This window comes from Corvus cornix, chromosome 10 (genome assembly GCF_000738735.6).
Source record: "Corvus cornix cornix isolate S_Up_H32 chromosome 10, ASM73873v5, whole genome shotgun sequence".
Lineage (NCBI taxonomy): Eukaryota > Metazoa > Chordata > Aves > Passeriformes > Corvidae > Corvus > Corvus cornix.
In genome coordinates, this window is record NC_046340.1 from 8,554,376 (window position 1) to 8,569,768 (window position 15,393).

At 37.9% G+C, this 15,393-nt stretch overlaps 1 long non-coding RNA gene across 1 annotated transcript; it reads left to right on the plus strand.

Annotated features, from left to right (window-relative positions):
• Positions 1-9,478: 9,478 nt before the first annotated feature.
• Positions 9,479-11,824, plus strand: LOC109143454. The gene is made up of 3 exons (XR_002043659.1): positions 9,479-9,587; positions 10,321-10,390; positions 11,579-11,824. It is a non-coding gene; the product is annotated as an uncharacterized LOC109143454 (long non-coding RNA).
• The last annotated feature ends 3,569 nt before the right edge of the window (positions 11,825-15,393 follow it).

The window sequence follows — 15,393 nt, forward strand, 5'->3', positions numbered from 1 at the left end:
CAGATGTAAGGGCTGGGGGGAGAGAGTAAATATCTGTCAGCCTAGAATAGGGATACTAAGAGCAAACTTGACAGATCAGGTGGCTTTGTGGGTTTTTTGGGGGAGAGGGACGGAGGGTTGTCTTCTTGGTTTAAGTGCTGATCTGGACTGCACACTTTTTACAGTTGTCCAGCCTTTGCTCTCAGGACAAGGCACTTCCAAATGTGGTGAATTCAGCAGTGGAATAGCAGCTTTTCCAGTCAGCTGTGTTTCAGTGCCAAAGTAATGACAGCACGCCTACTGGTGCAGCAAAACACAGGGCCCTAGAGGGCTGTATGGATTGGCCAAACGGGTTTTCGGAAATGCACGTCAACAAACACTGCTCAGGACAGACTGAGAATGTAAAAGCATTAAGTCTAACTGGAAAGGTCCCTGGAATGTATTTCTAGAGTCTCCTGGCTCATGTAAATAAATTATATTGTGGGTCACATGTAACAATAAGCTGTTCTACGCACCTTTAAAAGGAAACATTTACATTATGGGAATATAAACACTTCATGGTAATCTTACACCTAAGTAGAGGAAAGTGCTGCAGTCTGATGTGGTAAAGTCAATACCATAATAAGGTACTAATAATAATACTTGCTACTTATATGGCCTTTTACAGATTTGAGCAAACATTAACTGATTAGTCCTCCAAACACCCTGAAGGAAATAGGTAAGTAAGAATTATTGCCTTGTTGTAAAAATAATCCGTATCTTATCACACACCCATCACCATGGTATCTACACAAATAACTGTCTGGCAGATAGTATTCTTTCTATTGCCTTATGATGCACAGAGGTGAGATAGTAAGGTGTAAACTCAGATAGAGAGATTTATCTTCTGCTTTGCTGAATGATGATCATATCTATATTAATAACATCATCTTTTTCGGAAGATTTCCAGACCTTGTGGCCAGTGGTCAGGAAGGAGAGATGTCCCATGTGTTTGTGATTTGTCCTCATAGAAATGGCCATGTCTGCATGTCAGGGAAGGAAACGTTTCTGAAATATCTAAGGTCCAGATACTAAAAAGCAGAGAAAAATTGCAGCATACCTAGATAGGTATACTGCACTGGAATTGTTTATCCTTCTTCTTCTGTGTTCACAAGAGATTCTGCATGTGTATCTTGGATCTTTGGATCTTTTTTTAGTACGTAGTGAGCAAATTTAGGCATAAGCTGTAGTGGTTAAGTAAGAGGTACTAATGTGTTCATCTGCAGCATACTCTTCCCTGAAGGAGGTAAAGAGGTCTTTCCTGCTTATAAAAAAAAAAAGACTGGGAACACCAGAAACCATCTGCATGCTATCAGTTGGAGTGCTTCAAATTTCCCTCTAGCAGCTCAGAACAGTGCTAGAATTATTCTTTTAATGCTCTTAATCTGTCCCATAAAGTAACAGCTCACAATAGGCAGAAAATCAAGCCTTTTTAAGGTGAGTTATGTTGCTGAAGTCTCCATGACCAGATAACATCAGAAAAGGATCATAAACATCCCCCTTGCAGAATTATCCATGAGACAATTCTAACTTTTGTATCATGTTACCTTTTGTTGTGGGCACAGAGTACAGAAATTGTAGTTTCCTCCTTATGACTATTTCATGCAGTCACAGCAGTGAACTGAAATAACCTTCAGATCACAGAAGTTAGAACAGATTACCTTTTCAAAGCCAATGAGTAACTGTTCTAATTGTTACCTTGCACACAGTTTTAGAATGTTTTCATACACATTGCAGTATAAAAATTAATCTCTGGAAGCTCTTTGAAAAGCTAATTTGTCATAAATTAAAATAATTGTAATTTAATAACAACAATAAAATGACACTGAATTAATAATGAACTTTACAAAATAATACTGACTACAAGAAGAAATTAATAATGCCTTCATGATAGGTTCATCAGTCTAAAAAAAAAACCTCTAAATGAGGTTCTTTTTCCCTGGAAAGAATGGATGCCTATTACTTAGGAAATGGGTACATTGTGTTTCCCCATCAATATGAATCCAAATCTATAGGAATAAACTTTCAGGTTTGAGAGGTTCTGCTTGTCTTGGTGTCCATTTTATAATGCTGTGTGCTGAAACAGGAAATATGCAATGGTCAGTGAATATAATGTCACTTTAATTTGGGCAGTGTTGACTAGAATTAGACTATTCACACTTTTAAATGCCATTATTTATCAGTTTATAAGAAAATAATCTTATATGATGAGAAACAAAGTAATCTGAGTTTGACTTTTAGACTTGCAGATTTCTGATATCCAGTGTGACATTATTTAAGTCAATCGTTCTGGACTTCTTTTTCTCTGAGCATAATGTTTTTTCTTTATCTCTTTGTCACACTGAAATTATATCTATTCTAGGCAAGTCTATAAAGGAGTAAAGACCTGAGCTGAATTTGAAATTATGATCTCTAAGTAATATATTTATTAATGTAGAGTACTAGATACTCCAGCCATGTATGGGTATTACCGATGGTATTATAAGAGTTCAATTACAATGGGATTCTAACATTATCCTACATATCTCAAAAATAGTTGTATTACTTCAGTACTAATCTAATGGTCTTTCAAGTCAGCCAAAATTAGAGCACAGGTAGTTGTATATTCTTGCACATTTCAGCAAAGCTATGTTTCATTAAGATTCTGGAAAGAAACCCTAAAACTAATGGATTCCTTCCTCCTTTCTCCTCTTTTAAGTGCAATAAAATTGTTCTTTGCCATTTTTTCTCCATTAAATAACTTACATGAAGCAATTTCAGGCAGGCCTTGAAATGCTTCCTAAATCAGATGAAAGAAAAGTCCATTATATTTTAAGTCTATAATTGTTACAGTGTTTTTATGCACAGATCCAAAATAGTTTCTAATGGACATTTTAGGGGAGGAAAGATAATGGTGTTTTAGTGAGGGAGCACTGCTGGCCACAGCAGGGCTAATTTATCAAAATAATATTAAATGTACTTGCTTAAAGAGTGTAACTTCACAAATTTTGCCTAGCCAGAAGTTTTTTTAACACTTCATGACAAAACTAAGTGCATCCAGAACGCTTTGGTATTTTTATTTTTAATACGGAAGTTAAGATATCTGGGTTATGTTCCCAAAACAGAAGCCTTAATGACCTTTATTCTATATTTCTGGCCATAGATTATTGCGATAAGGAAACCCTCGTGTCGCGACCCACTGGCGTCTGGCTAATCCGATGGTATTCGTCGCTGCATTGTCCGTGATCAATAACTAATTATCAAAGTGGCATTTCTTTTCAAGAGCTCCTTGTTAAAAAATGGCTTTTGGCTGAGAGTGGAGGAAAAAGGTCGCCACTTTGACATTGTTGCAAGTCTTTCAAAATCCAGTGGGCCGTCCGATTGAATTACTGTCCCAAACTAATTGATATAAATTTGAACAGAAGAATGCTTGTTACTACAGAATGTCATAATGATATCCTTGGCAAGAGCATGTCAGTGGGAAAAAAGGAGAAAAGACCAGCACTAGTCACAAAGCATCTAGACAAGTTGCAGCACAAGGCTATTAACAGAATTAACAGGAACAAAATTGTACACCAGTTCCTTCTTCCAGCCAGTCTGATCAGACATTCAAGAAAGAAAAGCATTAACATTTCCTTTTGAACCTCATCCTTTATTTGAAAACGGGCTTTAAAAAAACCTACTGGAAAAAATAATGGTAATGTACAAAGAACCGAAACTTGATGATCAGTTGCAGAAACTTGATGATCAGTTGCAGAAGTTTCATTGGCTCTACGGGGATCACGAGTGAGTATACGTTGGAATTCAGCTTTAATCATAAGGCAGAATTTGGCATATAGTTTCCTTAGCAGGCTTCTAAGCAGCCTTATAAACTGTGCCTTTGAAATATGGTAGCCTTCTCTAGAGAAAGTTGGACTGCATAAGCTACATGCCTTTGAACTGAGAGAAAACCTCCAAATACTTAGGATATAGTAAGAGAAATCATAAAAAATGTGGTGAGAATGGGAAAATGTTCTTGTACTATTCATGCCTGAAATCTAATGCATTTTCTCGAATGTCATTTGGAGATCATCTGCTGTGGAAAGCTTGGAAACCTCAATTTTCATTACAAAGCAACTGGGCTTGTGGAAGTTCTGGCTTTTGGGGTTTTTTTTTTCCAGATCTGACTGAGTTCTACTCCATATCCTCCATTCTTCCCTGAGCAGGAAATTGCTAGAGAGTTCAGGAAAAAGTTACCCTGTAAAGGGTATTGCATGTTCTGGAAAGGGATATTGTAGAAGCCTTTTAGGGGGCATAACTGGGCTTAACTCAGGACAGAAATTGATAAACTGAATCTGTTAGTTGTGTGATCAGAAATGTTGTCAGGTAGTTGGCCAAAATGTGCCATTTTAGGCACATCCAGAGCAAGTCCTATGGTTGCTGAGGAAGATAGGAGAGGAAGACATTTGTACCTAATTGGAAGGAGTGAGTTTATGTGCTTTTTAATCTCTGATCTTGAAAGGCTCCAGCTGGATATAGTAATGAATACCTTTTCTGCACATGTACTGTTTTACATTTCCTAATGATAAACCAAAGATGACTAATGAATTGGCACAGGGACTTTCATCTCTGAGTAGATTTGGAGATTCCCTTCAGACTGTTTCAATCAGCAAACTGAAGTTTGTGGTATCTGATGACTTGTCTGTAGTGGTGGTAGTGTGAAATGATGAGTCTCCACACAAGCCTTCTGGTCGAACTCCAGTGCCAGCCCTGTGCAGTATTTTTGGCACAGCTTCAGCATAGCTCTCAGGAACAAATTAGTTGGAGACACCAAACAGATTTTGGTGGTGGAAATCTTCTTGTTTGGAGTGGGTTGTGGCAGGTAACCATTTTGAAAACAGGTTGGTAATGCCTAACTCAGATTTCATAGAAGTCTGACAGGTTGTTGCTTGAGATGGATTTATTTTTTGGGTAAGACGACCACCAAGCCATATTTTCCTGGTATGTTAAAGCCACAGAACAAAGTGGGAAACCACAGGGGTCTGGAGATTCAGATTCACATGGTTCTGGTTACAAAGGGGGAAGTCTACTTTTGCTGAAAAAGGATCTAAGGTAGTGAAGTTCACCACATTCAGTTCCCACTCTGCCTTCCATATATGACTTTATGACTGTCCTCTTTTGCTGGGGGCAGGAAATGCCTTGTGATGGCAAATAGCTGAGCCATCTCTGACAGACTTACATCATCGCAGAGTCACTAGGGAGCCGTCTTCTTGTCTTCCATGGCTGCTTTAAAGACACTTTGTGAGGCTTTCTTCTTTAGCAGACCAGAGAATTCAGTCTGAAAGCCTGTTGGGCGGGTCAACCACTGTCTAGGTCAACCAGTCTTGCCCCATAATTATTCCCTCTGGCGCTACATTCACAGGGTGATGGAAGTAGAGGCTAAATATAGGCCCTCTATATATAGGCTCTCTATATACTTGGCATATATGAAACCACGTCTATACTGTTATTATTGGAATATACGTTTGCATCGTTGTGTAATCTGGAGGAGGAGTTGTACTGTGTGTGATAGAACTGAAAAAAGACTGTGATTTGGGAACTAGTTCCAGGTTCCACTGAAAACATAACACTATCAGACTTACTATGTCACTAAAAATTGTAAAATTTATATCAACTCCAACAGGTAAAAGTAATTGCTCTGAAAGAATTAGAATTTTGTGGATGATTTGATGCTGAACTGCTTCTTCACAAAAAATCAGTGTAGTCCCTACCAATCAGATTTAAAATCAGTTAATTGTTCTAAAAATGTGTGTCTAAATGAGATTCTTGGGTGTACAAGAAAGGGAACACTGAAAAAGAGTAAGTTCACTTAAATACCAAAACACAACAAAAACATTTAAGAGGATTCTGAGAAGAGAGATATAAATTATTTGAGATCTTGAAAATACTTTTCCTATGGAGAAACTTGGAGAGTTTAGTTAACTTATCTGACAGAAGCCTAGAAGCTTATTCACTCCTGGTCTGCTGAAATTCGAAATATATTTTTAACTGCTGACAGAAAGGTTTTCCTGTAGCTTAAACCCCAAGATGATTAGAGCTAACAGAAGTTAAAACAGAAAAATTCAAATTTGAAATAAGGTGATATTTTCAATATTTCATTACTTACTGTGATATTGTTAAGAGAAATGTGACAAAATATTCATACAACATTTGAAATTTCTTTTATCCCTAGATGGGAATCAGGGATCAGATCTTCACTCTTCCTAACATCATTGGTCATGTTCTCAGCAGGTGCCTGACATTCTTTATTAATTTTGTAAACTCTTCCACAAAAGTAAAAATTTATCTGAATTTTAATTATGTAGTAAACCATATAATTTTGAAGCCAACTAATTGTTCCAAAGTAGTGAATATATAAATAGCTCTGAATATCTCACACTTACTGCTTCCATTTAACACTTCCTGTGTTTCTCCTTTTGCTGTTTCGACACAGAACCAGAGCAAAGGGCCATATGTAGCTAGATCAAAGCAGGAGTCTGTCCAGAAAGGAGTTGTGACTCATGAATCATAACTAATCCCTTGATTACCCTCAGATGGTACATTTTATTTCCTTTCTTGTATCTGGCCAGCTGTTGCTCCTACTGCTGATCCTGCTGGTGTTTTACTGCTTTTATTGGCACTGCTGATGTCTTTCGGTAGTTGTATAAGAACTGAAATAGGGATCCAGGACAGCAGTTGTGTTCCACCCAGCACATTCACGGCTGAGAAGCTGCAGTGGAATTGGCAGGAGAGTCTCCTTTCTTCCTCTAACAACTCTTAAACAGGCCTTGAAGTTTTATTGTGGCAGTTATCGCTTTAATATCTGAACAGCTCCCAGGTTAGCTGAGTGATGAGCAGGAATCTTACAGTTGCTGGATGTTGGTTCCTCTGTTAGAAATCTTTGCTGGTAAATGTAGAGGGGAAAAAGCTCAGAAGTCCTTGTCTTCATCAGCATTATGATGGGAAGGGCTTCTCAGTACTTTGAAATTCATGTTAACATTTGTTTAAAATTATTTACAAACAATTAATTTGTCTGTGTACACGTATACTGCTTATTTACAGCTGTAATTTTCCTTTCATTTCCAGTTCATTGCTGTAGTATCATGAGTAGTAAGCCTGGCTTAAATTTTTTATTTGAAATTTTAATTCAGCATTTGAAGGAAAAATTGGCAACAAAACAGGCCCAGCAAAATAGTTTAAAATAGTTATACATGCAAGCAGACACCCAGCTATAGCTGTCTGAATCTGAAAATCTGTGAGAAAAGCAACTATAAAAGTTGTTAATATCATGCACTCAAAAAAAGAATAGAGCTAGAACTAAGTGACTCTGTAAAACATGGAACAATAATCCTGCAGCTATTTCTGTACTACACACAGCCACAAGCCCCCAGGTAGATTTTCATTTTTTTTTTTTAGCCAGCAGCAAATCAGCTAAGAAAACCCAGCACTTCATCTATGGACATTATTGATCTAAAAATTGTTTTTCCACCTAAGCCAAAGTGACAAAAACTTCTCTAAAGTGAAACAAGTTCAAGCACTCTCAGCCTGGTTCCCATTAAACATCACAAGAACATTGTGGTTTGACATTTATCTGGCAGCCTTAAATGTGAAAGACCAGTGTAGCTGGTATACAGAGAATGGAAAGGCCTCTTTGGCATCACTAGGGATGCTTTTACCAGGTTAGGGTCAGGTGGAATGACAGCAGAGTGGAAGGAGGTAGTCTCACTTCACTGCAGACTTGAACTATATTTGACCTCCAGGGTACCAGTGACTTACTTGGAAATCGCAAGAACACAGAGCTGCCCTTTATAGAATTATAATTCCTTGCCATTCAAACAAAAAAAAGCTAATTAAGTATCCCTTATCTGATGTAACCCTCATCCAAACAGAACCAGGGATCATCCTGTTGCCGTTCTTGGAAAATGTAACTGTCGGAAACAATGGTGTTGGTGGCTGCGATTTGAATGTAGACCTTAAAGAATCATGATTCCAAACTTCTTGGTGCCCTTTCCCTATCAATCAAAAAGAATCATATGAAATAATTATTAGGCTACATAATTATTTTACAAAATAGAAGGTGTTTTTACCGCACATTTCCATTTTAGTACCAATCATTGCTTCCCTGAATACTAACAACAGCGTTAAGCATTAATAGCATGTTTTAAGGTAAAGGGTCAATAGTCTGAGACCTATGAAAGAACTCTGAGCATTTGCAATGTAAAAGAAACCTTTCACAGAAAAGTGTTAAATAATAAATGTATTTCTGGGGGAAATGTTATATTGTGATCCATTTGGAGAGAAATGACAATTTATAGGACATCACTCAGCTGCCTCTGTATAAAATATCTTTAATAATGCTGTGGCTTCACACTTAATTCAGAGGTTCGCAGAAAGCTTACAGGTCTCTGCAGAGGTCAGTAGTGTTATACTCATTGAGGGGAAACTGAGGCACATAATCACTCAGTGCACCAGTAAAAGGAAAGGGATCTGAACTGGTGACTCAGTCCTCTGAGTGCAAGAAAATGGTGCCTTTTCTTTATCTCCAACTAGTAAGCCATCTTCTAATAGTTCTTTTAAAAGTATAATATGCACACAGGGGATAGTGAACCTATTCAGAAAAGGTAAAGGTGCTTGAAACTTCTTTGTTCAATCTGGTTTAAGCTGCACAATTTGAGGAACGGAGGGGGAAGAGGAAGAAATACGGCATATCAGTTTGAATATCTTTTTTATGCCTTCGTATGTATATTGACAGAAGGACCACAGGAACGGAAGCCTCAAGAAAGGCAGCTCAAGTCTGAAATCTCCTTGGCCTATTGAAATCAAGGAGTTGACTCTTCATCAAGAAATCATCTCCTCTATATGGCATTATAAGTCTCCCAGTTTATTCCTTTTCAGATTTACTCCAATTGTTTTTAAGGACTAAATGAGATATGAATATTTAATATCCCAGTAAGCTACCATTTTTCCTCATTAAATTTTTTTTCTCCTTATCCTGTAGCTATGTCCATCTTCTCAGATCTGTGGCCACTTTGGATTCATCATCCTGAACCATTTTTTAAACATAAATACCCCTACCTTACAAACACTAGTAAGGATTCACTCATATGCACAGGCTGGAGGAAGAACCACAGCTTCTTCTTATTATTAATATCATCACTCAAATTATTGTTATTTACTGATATGTGAATAGTTGCTGAGGAAAAGGGTAACATGAGTTCAGGTGAGTCAGAGAGGTAGTAACACAGGTGGTTGTCATCTGCATATCCAATACTTAAGACATTCCCTCCAAAAAGGGAAAATATCTTCAGCTTAGATTTCCACTTGAAAAAATGACAATTTAATGACACTTCATATAAAATGTACCCTATCTATATGTCCTCTAATCTATACCCAAATCTGAGTTTCCCATGTTTTTATTTCTTTTTAATGCCTAACCAATTGAAACATACGTTTGCAGAACACGTGAAACCAATGAATACTCTTCCAGGAGAGCAGATTCTTTTCCCATAACCCACAATGAATCAACAAGTTTCAAGTGAGATCGAGACTACTTGAGATTCTTTCGGATTCAGGTTAGTCCTACAGGTCTGCTCATGTTTCCTTGAGCACCACAACTCCCACATGAGTCAAATATTCCCCTTCACCAGCTGTCAGCAGATTGCTGGAAGTCACTCTCTCTCATTGTGGAAGGGAGTGGATTTTCTTTCTGGGAGGAAGCTCCAACAGCAAATATGACACAGTCTGAGTGGAAGGTTGCCTCCATCAAAGCTGTCCCATGTTCCACTGTCATGGAGTTTTTCTATGCATCCATAACAAGAACTTAAGAAACAGTAAGACAGTAGAGCTTGTGCCTGTTCTTCTGGTCATTATAACAACAATTATTTTATAATGCTATAGAATACATATCTGACTGTTAAAGAGTTAAAGAAAAAAATGAATCCTGTAAAAAATCAGGCCATCGTGTAATGCCTCCTCATTGCTATAATGATATCAGTTGCAACAAGTCCAATGGCTGACCTCATTACAAGGGTTTAATTGCATTGTTACACAGTTTCACTTCTTCTCTCTGGCCTCTTTCTCTTTATGACAGCTTTCGAAAGGAATTTCAGCTTGAGGTCAAAGGAAATTAATTACTGCTTTCTTAATCTGTGCTCATCTACATTTAGAAAACTTGGGGCTTTTCACTAACATATTTGTGTCTCATTTCTGTGTAGACCCAAAGTTATAAGACTTTTGTCCTTTGTGAAAGTGCATAAATAGCCTTTTTCATATCAGAGGCCAGATTTTTTTCATGTCATGTTTCAGTTGTGCACATATGGACGGATGCCAATGGAACCAATGGAATGTCTCTGAGTATACGTTCAGTGTGGCTGAGGTAAGGCAGTTGCAACATATCTTTGGTTCAGACTAAAGACTCATGGCAGATGCCAGGTGTTAAAAGAACCATTAACTACAAAAGAACCCAGCCCAAGAACAAAGGAAAACCCAACCCACTAAGAAGTTACACTTAGGATAGAAGTCAGAAAGAGAATCTTCAAAATTAAGTAGATACTTCCATAGAGAGAAGGGTGAAAAAATACATCCCTATGACACCAGATTTTGCCTGCTACCTACCTTGTGTTTTTACTGAATACATAATTTCTTAGTTAAGGAATATCCAGTTTATGTCTCAAAGAACTTGTCATCCAAGTAACATATATTGCCATCAGAAGGGGAGAAAGGTAGAGACACCACAACAATAGTCCTTGGCTGGAAAGGAAAACGTGTGCAAAACATGGTTAAATGCTGTTGTAGGGTGAAATATAAAAATAAAACCTCACATATTAGGGCCCCAATTATATCCTGTAATTAGGTCATTTGAATTGATCATTGCCTCTTCCATGAACTCTGGTTTTGAGAATAACTAAACTTCTACCAAAGAAAACAATGTTGTTAGTTTGCTTCTTAAGGGAAAAACTTTGGAAGATAAGTTAAAATCAGAAATATCTCTGGGATAATTTGGCAGATTAATGTGAGAGGATATGCCATGCAATGGGGATAATCTGAATAACTATTACTACCCTGCAAGCAGGATCTGGTAGTTTAAATGTGTGAAAAAATTATGTAATATGCATGTGTAAAACTACAATACAAGAAATATAGTTTTCTGCAGAACATAAGTATTTCTTACATGTACTTTGTGGTTCTGATTAAGTCATGGAAATGTTGACAAAGATGAAAAATTGGTAAGTTTTGAGTCCTTTGACATAGAACATTTCAAGTTTCACAAATCTATTCACTATCTTTTGATCAGCTTTGCCACCCACGGAAATTCCTGCTGCCAGAGTTGTGTGCTCTTTTTAGTTTATTAGTTACTGCCTCTATCTCCCCTTTCAAGCAGTAAGATTGGCAATAATAAAACTGCAGCTGCAAAGCAAAGCAAACTCATTGAATAGTTTACCCTTCGTCTACCTTGACTTAAATTCAACTCTGTTAAAAACACCTGGTAATACTTGCATTTAAGTGAGTTTCATTCTCATGATTGCTCAGTTTGTAAAACATGTGTCCACCTTTTCCTTAATAGTTCTGCTTATAAGGCAAGCTCAGACTTAAGCATGGGTTGTGGCCTAAACAGAAAAAACAATGTAGAGACATAAAGTTCACCAAGACATGGAAGCCATGGTAAAAAGAGGTCCTGAACAAGCCTGAAGTTCTCTGCAGCCATAAAGAGGTGTAATACTACACCTGAGTGGATGTGTCTGAACTACAGCAAGTACCTTGGATAACAGTACTGGAGTAACAGCCACTTGAACTTCAATATGCAGTTGTTACTCAGGTGAGTAGCCAGTTTCATGAGCTCATACTCAGTCAATTGAGAATATACTGGGACTGATACTTAAGGAACTTATATCAAAGGTAGCTCTAATCATGCTCTAATCACATTTTTAATTTTTTCAGAGAGATCCCTTTGTAGGGTCTGGACCAAGTCACAATGTAGCAGTGGTCTCTGAACTATTTCACTGATTGGTACCAAGAGTTTTAGTAAATCAATTGTCAAAGATGAATCATAGAACTGCTTAGATTGGAAAAGACCTTTAAGATCATTGAGTCCAAGATCATTAACGCAACACTGCCAAGTCCACTACATCTTCATGTCAGCTGGGAGCTCCCCAGTAAAATGCTGGGAAGTGATGAAAAGTGGCTTGGTGAGCACTTGCCACCAGCTCCCTCGGTACTCTTGGGTGGATCCCATCCAGACCTCTGTGTGTCTAAGAGGTGTTGCAGGTCACTGATCATTTTTCCTTGGATGATGGGGCCTTCATTTTGCTCCCTGTCCTCCAGATCAAGAGATTGGCTACCTAGAGAACAACTGGTCTTACTATTAAAGAATAAGGCAAAGAAGCACCTCAGTCTTTTCCTCATCCTTTGTCGCTTTGTTTTATCCCTGCATCTACTGAAGGATGGGGATTCTCTTTAGCCCTCCTTTTGTTGCCAGTGTATTTACAGAAACATTTTTTATTGTCTTTTACAGCAGTAGCCAGACTAAGTTCACACTGGTCTTTGGCCCTTCTAATTTTCTCCCAGCATAACCTCCCAACATCCTTGTATGTCAGACTGAGGTGTGAGGGGATTAAGTTGAAAGGCCTAGTTAACACAGACATGGCACTGGTGACAGAATTAAGTGCTAATGATATATAACAAAATACTATTACATGAAATAGGATCTTTTTCATCCAGTTTTTCGATTCTGTCTGATAGAACTGGTAGTAGAAAATGAAAAACTATCCATCAATCAGAGGTCTGGCTGGGTCAGACGCTTTGGTCAAGCAATGTGAGCAATTCCACCTACCTGCACTATAATTTACTGCAAAATTAATGCTGTAACATGCAAAGCCATTGTTTGATAAAAGTAATTATTAACCTCAGGAAAAAAAAAGCAAAATTTGTTTCTTTCTCTCTCTCTCTTTTTTTTTTTTCTTTTTTTGCTTCCCTGACAAGACAAAACCTTTATAATAATTGGAGGTTTGAGGATGAGTCACTTCTAATGACTGAAAAAAGGACCTCAAGCAGGATTTGATAGACTTTCTCAGTCATTGATAAACCAAGATACACTAAGAAAGGGAACAAAAGAGAGAACAAGGTATTCATTTTTACTAAAGTTTGCCTGCTTCATGACAACAGAATGAAATCAAGTCATAGTGAAATGAATAAGTTTTGATATACACTACTTTTTATGAGAGTTTTCAGGACAGCTTATTCTTAACCAGGATAAAATACAATAATTCACCAATTCATTGTCTTAATGGCAGTGTTGCAAGGTAAGGAGACTAATGGCATATTCTTATTTTTAAAATGTTTAATATTATAGTTTGTTCTAAAACAGGTCACTTATGTCTGGTATTTGATTGGCCTTGATTGCTTAGGAAAATTAAATTTTTACATTAGCTGTGAAGTACTTTGTAGCTTCTAAGGGTGTTCTAAGGTTTTCGTTAAGTATCATACAGACCTACAGTTTCATCAGAAACTAAGTGGAAATTTAAAAATTACCCAATGCCTCCAGAATTCATAGCAAACCCTCACAATACTCTGTTGGGAACCTTAGAATATCAATTCTCCAGTGGGAGAAGCTGAGGCGCACAGAAAGGGTTTTTCCTTTCCCGGAGGCTCATAGATATTCCTCCAGCTGCACCTTTTATTTATCCCTTTCCTATGCTGCTCTGGTGCATGGTGTGTTCAGCTGTGCAATGTGAAGAGGAGCAAAATCTCACAAAACTCTAGGGAGCAAGAAAAGGAAAGAGCATCTCTCAACTATCCATTGCTGTTTCTCTTGGTGCGCCTCATGAATAGTTTGAAAGATGTTGAAACAGATGAGATTATTTACCTGCTCTCTATTCCACCACTTCATTCCCCCATCTCTTTTTCATATATATAGTGTAACTGATACCAGCAGTTGAATGTGGGATAACAGGAGGAGGTAGAGTTGTTCCTTGCAGAGGATTTACCCATGTTGTGTACTGTTTCTTTGGGATTGCCTGAATGAGAATAGATTTAGGAGACGGAGACTCTGACTAGAATGAATCTGAATAGGAAACAAAAGAGTAGGGAGCAAGTGCTGCAACTATCAAGCAGCTCCAGATGGGTTGCTGCACATACAGGATTTCAGATATTTTTCCTTATGGGTCTATTTACTTTGCAAGGTATTCAAACACTGTGGTCAAATAGAATTCTTGTTTTAGTTTTGTCATTTATGTAAACTGATTTTAGGAGAAAAAGAGGTACACTGAAGACCAGGAGCTAAATCAGGAGTGTTATTACAATTGCCAGATGACTTTCCAGGATAAAAGGCAAAAAGTACAGATAGCAACATTCAACTTATCAATTAGAAGAAAAATTTGTTTTGCATTTTAGTGCAGGCGAGGTAACCATACACAGTAGTAATGCAGTTTATATTTTGAATAATATCTCAATTAAAAATATAAAATGGAAAAAATATCGCAAAGATATTGCTACAGACAAGTCTTTCTTTCCTGTGTTGTTTCTTTTGAAAGGGGTTGCAGACTGCAAAATCTGGTGACCTGCATAAACTTGTATAGCAGCTACTGTAGTGGTGTGATTCTATTATCCAGACTTCACAACTTACCTGCTGGGAGCTTCCAAGAAATGATGTTATAGTACAAGTAATCCAGTTTTTCTTTTTGTTGTGGCTTCCTATAAATATTGTTGTGGGGACCTTCAAGCATACAGTCTCCACCTGTGCATGTGTATACATGGAATTGCACCTGAAATTGGGTACCTGCAAACACCTGCAGAACTAAGAATAGTTTTCATTTTATCCAACTAAGCCTGTCTGTCATCTAACACCCACATGCTGACTGCCCTAAAAGTTTGCTGCCACAAAGCTCATCTGGAACTGCTTAAAGACCCAAGCACAAGATTTTGATTTGCATTCCTGAACTTTGCAGAGTCTGGACAGAACTGTCAGCAAGTGTATCTTAACAGCCTCATATGGTTATTACATCTCAGTGATTTAAAGGGCATGTGTGGCTCTCACCAGTTTTTGTTGGTATAGTATCCTGGTCAAGATCTGCATTTTTCCGGGATAGCATCATGGTGCAGGTGTTGTGCAGTTACCTAGTGAAGTACCAGCTGAAAGTCCTTCCCAAAATTCACTGGGGTAGTTCAGGAAAAGTATCAGATACACCCTGTGCTGTCCCCAGCAGGCAGATACAAGTACAGGTGTTGGAAACCCCTCTTGGAGGTGCCTCGGTGCCATTTGCAGGGTTCAAAAGAAGTTTTGTCTTTCCCAAGAGCTTTCACCCATGCAGTCCCCATTGCAGAGTAAGCGTCTCGCTTTTAGGTAATGCCTATTTCATCTGCTGTAAAGACACACATGAAAAA